Source organism: Triticum urartu, chromosome 1 (assembly GCF_003073215.2).
Source record: "Triticum urartu cultivar G1812 chromosome 1, Tu2.1, whole genome shotgun sequence".
Lineage (NCBI taxonomy): Eukaryota > Viridiplantae > Streptophyta > Magnoliopsida > Poales > Poaceae > Triticum > Triticum urartu.
The window spans coordinates 546761195-546772714 of NC_053022.1; positions in this window are offsets into that span (position 1 = coordinate 546761195).

Sequence of the window (11520 nt, forward strand, 5' to 3'; positions counted from 1 at the left end):
AAGCTTACCGTCGCTAAATGTAAGAAGCTTCTTCCCTCCAATAGAAGAATCAACGGCTTGTTGGGTAATGGTTTAACCGGAGTAGATCTGACCCGTTGCTGGATCTCATGGCGGGTTATTCCATTAAGTCGTCGATCTCAACTGATGTATGAATATGACGGAAGCCTGGACAACCCTCTTCGTCACAGCCCAGTTGAACTCACCGAAGAAGACATTGTTTCGATGTCAACCCTTTTGGTAAATGAGAAGTACGAAGATTTCAGTATTGTTGGGTTGAGTCCCTTCTGCAAGATTAATCCGGCACCAGAAGTAAGTACATTATGATATCTTTTTCTTCGTGTTTTGCCCAGCTATTAGTACTTCATACTGATCTTTCTTCTTGTCTTTATGGGCCAATTCTGACTTCTGGAAGGTGAAATATGACCACGAAGCTGCCAAGAAGGCGAAAGCCGCCGCTATGAACACCAAGAAGACGACCCGGAAATCAAAGAAGAAGAAGAAGAAAACTAATGTTGAGGATTTAATGAAGCTTGATGACTCGTCTGACTCGAAGGTAGCCCTTGATTCCCTTGGTCAACTTTTTAACAATCTTATTGATACTGATCCTTACCAAGATGACACTGGGGCTAGTCAAGCCGGGGAAGCAGAGGTAACTATCATTTCCTCCGACTCAGAGCCCTTACCAAGAGACAAAGTTCGACGAGTGATCCGTAAAGTAAGGTTTTCTAACCCCTTAGCTCACTTGGATCCCAACTTTCATTTGAAAAAGCAGCAGCATGAAAGCCGTTGTGAAGTTGAGATTGAAGATGAGCCGGGTGTCGTCCCTGAATAGACCCCTCGGAAACGTCCGAACGAGGTTTACTTATTACTGTCCTTACCTTTGTTTTAATGAATCCTGCTCCTTGTATTTCCTTTAACTCCTTTCATTTACCTTTTCAGGAGGTGTCTCGTTCCTCGGGCGAATCATCACAAACACAATTTCCGGCTTTCAAGACTGCTCCTGGGTAATTAAAAATCCTCTTTTCTTTCGAGTTTGATCAATTGTTATCTTAATGCTGACTATCCTGCAATATTTTTCTTTAGCGGTCAAGCTAAGTCCAAAAAAGCGAAGGCAACAAAACCAGTGGAAGACCCGCCAGTACTGGCATCTGAGCCGGCTAGGCCACCTTCTCCATTAACTGTCGCCCCAGAAGACCCGCCTATTGTTCATGAAGCAAATCCTCCAGAGCCATCCCTTGTCAAGAACACTATTAACCCTTCTGCAGCTGGTCCATCAAGGTCAACCGGCCTAACGTCTCCCCGTATTCAAGATGTTCAAATTACTGGAGCCGCTATGTTGAGCCGGGGAACCCGACGGGATTAGCACGGTGCACAGCTAAGCAAGAAGCTTTGGAGAGGCGGAAGGTTCGTCTTGATGTTGCCAACTATGACCATCTTAATGCCTGTGATATCTTATCCGGCTATCTCAGTCATGTACACTCCAGTCATGATTCAGAGATTGAGATGGTCAAGCAGCTTCAATTGAAGTATGAGGTATGTAGTTTCCGGTTTACCAATATTCCTTCAGCCCCCAAGTCTGTAGATTATGAGAGAAACAGAATAACCTATAGACTTAAAATATAGACCGATACCTTTACTTCTGAATCTTTGCCTGATATTGGTAGAATAAGACTTCACCCATAATCCCCAAGGACCGGTTTATTTAATCATTAATGAATCGGTACTTTAGAATTGAACACTATCTGTAAAATACTTAACATTCTGGTTTATCTTTGATAACCTTGCTAAACTGCGTACATTAGCCCCCAAGTGCCAAGTATTGTTACTTTGTAAAGGACTTGGGACTTCTAATATGCTGGTAGAGTCACAAAAATTTGATTTGGCATACATTAGCCCCCAAGTGCCGAGTGGTTTATTCGTAAAGTACTTGGGACTTTGAATTTTGAATATGTATACTGGAATTTAAAATCAAATCTTGACTTATCCGAATGTTTCACAGAATGCATTATCTGAACTGAGCTCCCAATTGACTGACACAAAGACCCGGCTAGCAAGCCAGGAGTCAGAAATCAAATCTTCCACCTCCAAATTGCAAATGAGCCTGTCTGAAACGGAGACTTTGAAGACCAGCTTTGCTGCCAAAGAGAAAACTTGGGAGAATGAGAAAAGACTCCTGACCCGCCGAGCTGAAACAGCTGAGATAGCTCTAAAAGAAATTTCAATAGAGCTGAACAATTTGAAGGGCCGGGTATCTTAGATGGTTGCTGCGATTTTTGGTAAGCCGTCTGAATTGATCTTGAATATAATTTTTGTCAAACCGGAATATGATCCGCCAACTGACTCTGTTAAAAATATATACAGGTTCGCGAAGCAAAAATCTGAGCCAAGACCCGTTGATTAAACTGAAGGCAGTATACACCTTGGTTCAACAATTGTACATTGGTACACAACGGGCTCTGGCCGCTATCTCTCCGGTAAATCAAGGATCCAACCGGCTTAACGATGTCCTGAAGAAGCTATCCATCCTTCCTGCTAGATCCCAAGAGGTAAAATGCTCCTGTGCGCGAGCCGGTGCACTGACTGCCCTAAGCCGCTCCAAAGCTTGGGTGCCAGACCTAGACCCGGCGGACGTTGCAAGGGGCCACCCTACCGTGAAGGAGGACAGGTCTCCTTTTGATCAAGATGACTTTATAGCCTGCGTCCGTGAAGTCCGGCCTCAGGCGACTAGCCTTGGAGATGATACCAATGTGGACAAATACCAGCCGGGTTTTGATAGTGCAAAAAAGAAGATGGCCACTCCTTCATAAAAAGTTGCTGATCTGATCCCACCTGTGAGAGAAGATACCTTTGCCCCGGAAATTGACCCGGTCGGCATGATTGACGACGAAGCTGAATTTGTCGCCATGAATGGCTTTGATTGGTCCAAATCCAACTTCCAGCAGACTCAAGATGGTGAACCGATGAGGGAAGGACAATGATCATCTTCATGGGCTTATAAAGTCGTGTAATAGCTTAACTATTTAAAACACCGCGTTTTTGCTTATGCCATCGTGCAAAAAACACTTCTATGTGAATCTGTGCTTCCGGATGCCAATGTTTAATGCTGTCTTAAGCATCATTTAATGCTTGTCTCTACAATGTTTAAACTCTGTTCCTGTGAACACAAGGAAAAACCTGGCATGGCGGTTTAGAACCAACTGGGTTTAAACACCTAATTTACAGCCCATATCTCCACCTCAAAAAAACAGAGACAAATATAAATAAAGGATAAGGTTTAATACTAACTCTTAAGTTAACGCAGTCCGTAAGCGCGTATAAGTAAGAATCATACCTTGTCCTTGTTGATTCTTAGATCACCGGTTCAAATAACCTGGGTGATGAATTTGATAATTCAATATGTATAAAAGTTAATACTCCTTGAATATTCAATAATCATCATATCTCAGTAGCTCGTACCTTCGGATCCTTAGACCACCGGCTTGGATGACCCGGGTGGCTGTGTTGTCCAATAATTTAGCCGGCGAAGAAAAAACCAGTCCATCTCATTTGTAATATTGAAATAACAAAAAACTCAAAGGCAAGCAATAGATAACAAACATAATTTTAACTCTGTATTTAAAAGATTGGGCGTTTCTGATTCGAATATGATCGGTAAACCGGACCAAAGGGGTTAAGATAAGGTTCGAATACGACCATATAGCCCCCAGTGGCTTTGGCGTTGCGCCGATCAAGAGGGTACCGACAGCTATGTTCTCTTTTGTTCGAATACGACCTATGTCCGAACAGGAAGCCCCTAAATGACCTTGAGAGGTTTTTAACGACCCTTATTCAAATACGATCCAAGTCGGCTCAAAAGGGGTTAAGCTATGATTCAGATACGATCAAGAAGCCCCCAAGTGAGTTTGGCGTTGATCCGATCAAGAGGGTTACGACAGCTATGTTCTCTTTGGTTCGAATACGACCTATGTTTGAACAGGAAGCCCCCAAGTGACCATGAGATTTACAGGTAGATTAGAATACGATCATAAGCTGGACCAGAAAAGGTTAAACTTGATTCAAATATGATCAGCTCCTTAATAGTCATTTGTGAAAAAATAATAAAGATGCATAATCTTTGAAAAGAAAAGAGACCGATGGTCTTACTTTATTGCTTATCATCGTATATACAATGTGACCGTATGTACATGATGAGAGCCGGTGGCTCAGGTATAGTACGGCCAAAGTTGAGAAATGTTCCACGGTCGGCGGGTCTCCTCTTCCGACTTACGTGAGTCTGCATGCTCTCGAACGTCAATGAGGTAGTAAGACCCATTGTTTAAATTTTTACTGACCACAAAGGGTCCTTCCCAAGGCGGGGATAAATTTTGTGCATCTGAAAGATCTTGGATGAGCCGGAGCACCAAGTCGCCTTCCTGAAAAGTCCTGGTCTTAACCCGGCGGCTGTGATAACGACACGGGTCCTATTGATAGATTGCTGACCGTGCTGCTGCTAAGTCTGTTTCTTCATCCAACAAGTCAAGCGCATCCTGTCTGGCTTTTTCATTGTTAGCTTCAACATAAGCCGCCACACGGGGCGAGTCATGACGGATGTCACTGGGCAATACTGCTTCTGCCCCATAAACCATGAAGAAGGGTGTGTAACCTGTAGACTTGTTGGGTGTAGTATTGATGCTCCATAACACTGAAGGCAACTCCTCTACCCAACAACCCGGCGTTCGCTGTAAAGGAACCATAAGCCGGGGTTTTAGCCATTTCAGTATTTCCTGATTGGCCCTCTCAGCTTGACCATTGGATTGAGGATGAGCTACAGAAGAAACATCAAGCCGGATGTGCTCTCGCTGACAAAATTCTTCCATAGCCCCTTGGGATAGATTAGTGCCATTGTCTGTGATAATACTGTGTGGAAAACCGAAACGGAAGATTATTTTCTTCATGAACTGAACCGTCGTAGCTGCATCACACTTACTCACAGGTTCCGCCTCAACCCATTTAGTGAACTTATCCACAGCCACCAGGAGATGTGTCTTCTTGTCCTTGGACCTTTTGAAAGGTCCCACCATGTCAAGCCCCCAGACTGCAAAGGGCCAAGTGATTGGAATCATCCGGAGCTCTTGAGCCGGCACATGCGCTCGTCGTGCCAATTTCTGACATCATTCACATCTACTAACCAGATCTTCTGCATCAGCGTGAGCCGTCAACCAGTAAAAACCGTGACGAAACGCCTTGGCCACTAAAGATTTTGACCTGGAGTGATGGCCACAATCGCCTTCATGGATCTCACGAAGGATTTCTTGACCTTCTTCGGGGGAAACACACCGTTGAAACGCTCCGGTAACACTGCGATGAAATAACTCTCCATCCAAAATCGTCATGGACTTAGACTGCCGGGTGATCTGTCGAGCCAGGGTCTCATCTGCTGGCAATTCTCCCCGGGTCATGTAAGCCAAGAACGGCACCGTCCAATCTGGGACGACATGAAGAGCCACCACCAACTGCGCCTCGGGGTCAGGAACAGCTAAATCCTCTTCTGTGGGCAACTTGACAGAGGGGTTATGCAGAACATCTAAAAAGGTGTTGGGTGGTACCGGCTTACGTTCAGACCCCAGCCGGCTCAAAGCATCAGCTGCTTCATTTTTTCGACGGTCAATGTGTTCCACCTGATAACCTTTATAATATCCTACAACAGCATTGACCTCTCGGCGATAAGCCGCCATGAGAGGGTCTTTGGAATCCCACTTGCCAGACACCTGCCGAGCCACTAGATCTGAATCACCAAGACATCTGACCCGGCTCAAGCTCATCTCCTTTGCCACTCGAAGACCATGGAGCAATGCTTCATACTCTGCTGCGTTGTTAGTGCATGGAAACATCAATCGTAACACATAACAAAATTTATCACCTCGTGGGGAAGTTAATACAACTCTAGCGCCCGAGCCCTCCAATTGCCTGGACCCATCAAAATGAATAGTCCAATATGTGTTGTCCGGCTTTTCTTCTGGCATCTGCATCTCTGTCCACTCATTGATGAAGTCAACCAGGGCTTGAGACTTAATCACAGTACGCGGAACATACTTCAGCCCATGAGACCCAAGCTCAATTGCCCACTTGGCAACTCGCCCTGTAGCTTCTCTGTTTTGAATAATGTCTCCCAAAGGAGCAGAGCTAACCACAGTGATTGGATGTCCCTGAAAGTAATGCTTAAGCTTCCGGCTTGCCATGAACACCCCATAAACAAGCTTCTGCCAATGTGGATATCGTTGCTTAGACTCAATTAACACTTCACTGACATAATAAACCGGCTGCTCAACCGAATGCTCTTTGCCAGCCTCTTTGCGCTCTACGACCATAGCCACACTAACAGCCCGTGAGTTGGCAGCTACATATAACAATAGCGGCTCTTTCTCAATTGGAGCAGCTAGGACCGGCGTCTCAGCCAGTTGTGCCTTCAGATCCTCAAAAGCGGCGTTCGCAGCATCGCTCCAAACAAACACATCTGTTTTCTTCATCAACTGATACAGAGGCATAGCCTTTTCCCCTAATCGGCTTATGAACCGACTCAAAGCAGCCACACGACCCGCCAGTCGTTGAACATCATTGACGCAGGTTGGTTTGGCCAGGGATGTAATTGCCTTTGTCTTCTTCGGGTTAGTTTCAATACCTTGATTAGACACCAGAAAACCCAAAAGCTTGCCGGCTGGCACTCCAAAAACACACTTGGCCGGGTTAAGCATCATCTTGTAAACCCGAAGATTATCAAAAGTCTCTTTCAAGTCCGTGACCAAGGTTTCCTCTTCCCTGGACTTCACCACTATATCATCCACATAGGCATGAACATTGCGCCCAATTTGATCATGAAGACAACTCTGCACACACCGTTGGTAAGTCGCGTGAGCACTCTTGAGCCCAAAAGGCATAGACACATAGCAGAAAGCCCCAAAAGGAGTTATAAACGCTGTCTTCTCTTGATCCTTGACTGCCATCTTAATCTGATGATACCTGGAGTAAGCATCTAAGAAACTCAACCGTGCGCAACCCGCCGTAGCATCAATGATCTGATCAATACGGGGAAGAGCAAAAGGATAAGCCGGACATGCCTTATTTAAATCTGTGTAATCCACACACATACGCCAGGTGCCATTCTTTTTGAGCACGAGCACCGGGTTAGCTAACCATTCTGGGTGAAAGACCTCCACAATGAACCCGGCCGCCAAGAGCCGGGCCACCTCTCCTCCAATGGACTTGCGCCTTTCTTCATTGAACCACCGAAGAAACTGTCTGACAAGTTTGAACTTTGGATCGATATTAAGAGTGTGCTCAGCAAGTTCCCCCGGGACACCCGGCATGTCTGAAGGTTTCCATGCAAAGATGTCCCGGTTCTCACGGATGAACTCGATGAGCGCGCTTTCCTATTTCGGATCCAAGTTTGCGCTGATGATGAACTGTTTGGATGAATCGCCAGGCACAAAGTCAACCATCTTAGTGTCATCAGCTGATTTGAACTTTAACTCCGGCTCATGCTCTGTTGTTGGTTTCTTTAATGACGTCATGTCTGCCGAGTCAACATGATCCTTGTAGAATTTCAACTCCTCTGTTGCACAAATAGATTCAGCATAGGCAGCATTCCCCTCTGCACACTCCAAGGTGATCTTCCGGCTTCCATGGACTGTAATGGTGCCCCTGTGACCCGGCATCTTGAGCTGCAAATATACGTAACACGGCCGAGCCATGAACTTGGAATAAGCCGGCCGCCCAAACAGAGCATGATATGGGCTTTTGATCTTAACCACTTCAAAGGTTAATTTGCTGCCCTGGAGTCATACTCATCCCCAAAGGCTACCTCCAGCTTGATCTTACCAACTGGGTATGCCGACTTACCAGGTACTACACCATGAAAAACAGTGTTGGATTGTTTAAGATTTTTATCCGTCAATTCCATCTGGCGGAACGTCTCATAGTAAAGGATGTTGATGCTGTTGCCTCAATCCATGAGTACCTTAGTAAACTTGTACCCACCAACCTGAGGTGCCACTACCAAAGCCAAGTGACCCGGATTATGAACCCGGGGTGGGTGATCCTCTCTGCTCCACACAATAGGCTGCTCCGACCAACGTAGATAACGTGGAATTGTCGGTTCAACGGCATTGACGTCCCTCTGGTGGAGTTTCTGGTCTCTCTTACATAAACTGGTAGTAAAGACATGATACTGTCCGCTACTTAACTGCTTCTGGTTGCTCTGATAGCCGGATTGTTGCTGCTGTTGATTCCCTTGGCTGTGTTGCTGATTATATCCTCCCTGGTGACCAAGATGACCCTGACCATGAAAACCTCCTCCGCTTGAACCGGCGCCCGGGCCCTGAAAGCCGCCTCCACCTGAGCCGCCACCCGGGCCGTGACCCCCATCAAATGCGTTTGAATTTTTAAACGCCTTCATGATCGTGCAACCCGTCCACAAGTGGGTGGCTGGCTTCTCCCTGGTGTCGTGTCTTGGACAAGGTTCATTCAACAACTGCTCAAGAGTGGGGCCTGACCCGCCAGATCGAGGGGGTTGTCTGCCCTTGCGCCGCTGATTACCACCCTGCGCATTAGTATTAGCAACAAACTCATCAGCTTTACACTTATTACCTCCTTGATTTGCTGGGTTATGCTGGTGACCCTTGCCATTGCCGTTCTTCTTTCCCTTCGTTGCTTTTTCTTCATCAGATGCCGGGTCTTTGGTGGTATCAGAATCGGCATACTTGACAAGAGCCGCCATCAATGTTCCCATGTCATTACAGTCACGTTTAAGCCACCCCAACTTCTGTTTCAGAGGTTCAAAACGGCATTTTTCTCCAACATCAAAACTACTGAGCCGGCATCCATCTTATCAGATGAATGTATTATCTCCTTGACCCGGCGCACCCAATGGGTTGTAGATTCTCCATCCTCTTGCTTGCAATTGGTCAGATCCACAATCGACATTGGCTGCTTACACGTGTCTTTAAAGTTCTGGATGAACCGTGCCTTCAACTCTGCCCATGAGCCGATGGAATTGGGTGGTAATCCTTTCAACCAGGTCCGAGCCGTTCCATCCAACATCATGGTAAAATATTTGGCCATTGCAGCATCAGTAACCTCCAACAGCTCCATAGCCATCTCATAACTCTCAATCCAAGCCCCCGGCTGTAAGTCTGCCGTGTAGTTAGGCACCTTACGAGGTCCCTTGAAATCCTTGGGCAACCGATCATTGCGTATGGCTGGGACCAGGCAAGGTACGCCTCCGGTTCTTGTAGCCACTCCTGCCTCAACCGAGGTTGCTGGATAAGCCGGAAAGGTTTGGTGAGCCGCCTGCTCCACTGCTATCTGAGCCGCCCGTTCCGCCTCTTGATGAATCCTCTCATGATCCGCCAAGTTAAGAGCTCCAGCCCGCACCGGCTCATACCTATATGGCCGATTGTGACGTTGAGCATTACTTGACATCTCTGCAAATTCCATGTGCCTACTGTAACTCGGGCTCCGACTTGGGCAAGGAGTTGAATGAATCCTGTCTTGACTGTAGGAGTATGCATCCTGCTAGTCCAAAGCTGTCTGAAGTAGTTCTCTTACCCTCCGGGTTTCAATTGCTGCTGGCGAGTCGCCTTCCATCGGGAGAGCTGCCAATCGAGCCGACGCCGCAATGAAGTTCTCCATGGGGTTGGAGAAGTGACCCGGGGGTGTTGATATATAACAATGAGGAGTTGTATTCATGCGCGACGGCTCCAAGGTGCGTGGCTGAACTGGTGCACCGGGCGTCGTGACCAGGTTTGCCTCTGGCGGGTTGCTCCCTCCAGCTCCGGGTGTAGGGAACCTATTCCTCGGATCCGGTGTTAGAGGCAGACGCGATTGAGTTTTCTGACGCCTCCTCCCCATGACTTCGTTTGACGCATTAAGATCCACCGAGAGCCGGAAAGTTTCTACTTGAAGTTGTTGAGCACGAGCATCCAAAGCTGCTCGTTCTGCTGCCATCCGGGTTTCCTCCGTGGCCAGATTTTCCTTAGCTTGCACCATCTCCTCCCGCACGCGTGCCACTTCCACGTCATGCTGGGCTTTATCCGCCGGCTCTACCGCAGCGGTTAACAGAGTCGTCAGTTTATCCATGAGGTTCATGAGAACCTGAGCCGGGGGGCGCGCGGGGTCTCCTGACCCGGCAGCTGCCGACCCGGTGGCTGCTGCTGTCGCTGCGGTGGAGTTCTGCCGGGGCTGTGTCCCTGCCATGAAGACTCCGGCCCAATTCAGCGGCTCAAGGGGGTACGGAATACTGCTGCCATCGGAGCAGCCCCCGAGCAGGCCGTCTTGCAGTTGGTACAACGAGTCCGTCTCACCTGTTGATGATGCAGTATCAGAGCAGATGGCCGTCTCCCCGCCTTCCATTGATCCTTCGGAGTATTCACCGCCATGGATGCAGCCTACGAAGGCATGCTTTACGATAGATTGAACACGGGTAGACCCGGCGCGCTGAGCCGTTTCGATGAGGTCGGTGTGGACATCCGGCTCAGGTCCTGACTCGCCGATCCGGCCGACGAAGACGTGAATTCCGCCGAAGGGGATCCGGTACCCGTACTCGATTGAGACGGCCTCGGGGCCCCAGCCTTCGTTGTCGATGTAGATCTTGCCGCGATGACTCTTGGTCATCCGGCCCACAGCGTATCCCTTGAGCCCTTCGAAGTTGCCCTTCAAAAACTCAAATCCACCGTGCGCTGGCCCCACGGTGGGCGCCAACTGTCGTGGAATTGACACGGCAGATGTCCTAGAGCAAGGACTTAGTCGTAGGGCCATCGCACTAGGAAGCTTAAAGGGGTTAATCGGGACAAAGGACACGAGAGAGTTTTATACTAGTTCGGCCCCTTACGATGAAGGTAAAAGCCTACGTCTAGTTGGGATTGGTATTGCTGAGGTTTCGACTTCCAAGAGGCTCAACTCGCCGGCTTGGTTATCGACTTGGTTGTTTCTGGCCCTAAACTGCCACCGGGTCGTCCCCTTATATACACGGGTTGACGCCAGGTGGCCTACAGAGTCCCGGCCGGCTCATAATCGTGTCCGGCTCAGTGACTTTCTTTACATGTCTTTCTGTACAAGTATTTCCTTACATGTGGCGGTTTACTTACAATATCGGGCCTCAAGCCGGCCCCAGGCCTTTGGGCCTTCTATAAGACTTAATAAACTACAAACTTGGATGTTTACTGAGCTTCTTGCGTAACCCACCATTGAAACTGACCCGGCCCCTCCTGGGCGGGTCTCAACTGATAGTAATATCCCCAACACTTAGTACGGTTCATACTTAACCGTCTAGCAATAATGCCGCCCATACTAAAAGAGTTATCACCATATAAACCGTGGTGCAAAATAATAATATCAGGGATAATCAGGTTTCCACAGTTTCCGCGACCAATTAAGCAACGACTAGCAAATAATGCAAAGTAGCGTAAAACAGGAAAATATATACTAGTGATTCGTGCATCAGAAACCTTCCTTGTTTCCCCTACAGTAATAGTGCCAATAAATCCC